Source organism: Quercus suber, unplaced genomic scaffold, assembly GCF_002906115.3.
Source record: "Quercus suber isolate HL8 unplaced genomic scaffold, Cork oak 2.0 scaffold_1389, whole genome shotgun sequence".
NCBI classification, from domain to species: domain Eukaryota; kingdom Viridiplantae; phylum Streptophyta; class Magnoliopsida; order Fagales; family Fagaceae; genus Quercus; species Quercus suber.
This window is the reverse complement of record NW_027070768.1, coordinates 17,886-19,915: the sequence shown is the minus strand read 5'-3', so window position 1 is coordinate 19,915 and position 2,030 is coordinate 17,886. Positions and strand designations below refer to the sequence as shown.

Genomic DNA, 2,030 nt, shown 5'->3' with positions numbered 1-2,030 from the left:
GCAGCAAACCTTGAAAAGGTATGTTTCCTTTCTTTGTGTTTAGTGTTTCTTGTCATTTTGTTCTCAATGTAACAAAGGGCAATGCTAGAGTGAGAAAAAGACAGCTTGTGTGTGCAGCCCATAACTGGAGCAATAATACCAAATACAATAGATAATTTAAACTGTAAATATTTTTTTATCCAAAACTTGTAATTCTTTTTGTCTACTTGCTCTGTTGAATTTGAATGCATTACAGCTAAGTGATATTTTTATTTCAATACCCATGATCCTATTGAAGATCATGGGTTCAAATTCAATACCTACTTAGTGCAATGTACATCTTTTTCCTGCTTACACTACAAAGGTTCCATCTAGGAAAAAATATTCTTGTCCATTAATTTCATTTAAATTGTGTGCCATATTCAAATTATTTTTTATTAAAAAAAAAAAAAAAAAATCTAATTGGTTCATTGTTTTTGTCTCTTTGTACAGGACAATTTCTGGGAGATGGGTGATACATGTCCTTGTGGACCTTGCACTGAAATACATCATGATAGAATTGGTAATCGCGATGCTGCATCATTGGTTAACAATGATGATCCTACGTGCCTTGAGATTTGGAACCTTGTCTTTATTCAGGTATAACTTTTGCCACCATATCTTGTGGATTTCCATTTAGCATTCCTGATATAATTTGTGTACTTCTTCTTCAAAAAACTCCCTACTGTATTTATGTACATTATTATTATTATTATTCTTCTTCTTCTATGTGGCCTAAGAAGGAATTTGATTTATTATTTACTCTTGTTTAATTTTGATTTTTTTGGCAGTTTAATAGGGAAAGTGATGGTTCTTTAAAACCCCTGCCTGCTGAGCATGTTGATACGAGCATGGGTTTCGAAAGGTTGACTTCTATATTTTCAGTTCAAATTACTAATAAAAAAAATATTTTCAGCTCTAATTATCCATTGTATTTGTACAGTTTTTTTTTTTTTTTGTGTTAAAAGAGTAGTTGATTGGTTGTTGTAAATTTAATTAGGAATTGCACAATTGTGTTTCATTATATTTTTTAATAGGTTATTAAATTTTGATCAATGTAAAAAGTGCATCCAAATAATTTTATTTTAAAGAAAATACTTATTTCAACGTTTACAAACCATTGAAATTTATCTCAAGATACCATGGTTGAGTATATGTGGAAAAAAGTAATAAGCATCTTTATGTGTTTATGTTTCAACGGCTTTTAATGATACTTTGACGTTTATTAACCATTGATAAAAATGTAACATTTTTTTCAACGGTTGTATAGGCCGCAGAAAAAAAATTTCAACATAGTTTTTAATGACGGTTCTTGACGGTTACTTACCATCGAAAATAGTATTTTCAACAGTTTCAACCATTGAAAATAACCAAATTTCTTGTAGTGCATATAGCCAAACACAGGGTCAAGTTTTACAAGTTTTTCACTACTAAATCTATTATCATTGTCAAGTTTTTTACCATGATAAATTATAGTTTTAATTTGTTTGATTTATTTACTTTATGGTATTTATTGACTTGAGTCATTAATTTTATGGTACATATGTGTAATTTGATTCTTTCTTTTCCTTCTATATGAGTCATTCGCTTCATTGTTGTTGTTGTTAATGTATGTTTACTAAAATAAGATTTATGTTGTAAATTTGTAATTTCAATTGCCATCATTATGGAGAGCGTGTTTGCAACATCTGCAAAAATTGAAGAGAGAAAAAATAAGAATCAAGAAGCTATAAAGGGTCCGTTTGGATTGAACTTATTGTTGCTGAAACTGAAAACTGAAAACACTGTAGCAAAATAATTTTTAAATGTGTAAATAGTACCGTGGGACTCATTTTTAATGAAAAAGTTGATAAAAAATGAAATTTGTGGGTTCGTACAAAAGTCAACAAATGCGGCTACTGTTCATGTAAACAGTAGACGCACAGTAGCGCACAGTTCCGCTTTGCTCCCTCTCACGCCTGAAATGAAAAAAAAAAAAAAAAAAGGTTCAAAACGTGAAAATGAAAACGCGC

General features: G+C 30.0%; 1 long non-coding RNA gene across 1 annotated transcript; it reads left to right on the top strand.

Annotated features, from left to right (window-relative positions):
- Nucleotides 1–1,131, top strand: LOC136065958 (uncharacterized). The gene is made up of 3 exons (XR_010627527.1): nt 1–18; nt 472–618; nt 810–1,131. It is a non-coding gene; the product is annotated as an uncharacterized LOC136065958 (long non-coding RNA).
- The last annotated feature ends 899 nt before the right edge of the window (nt 1,132–2,030 follow it).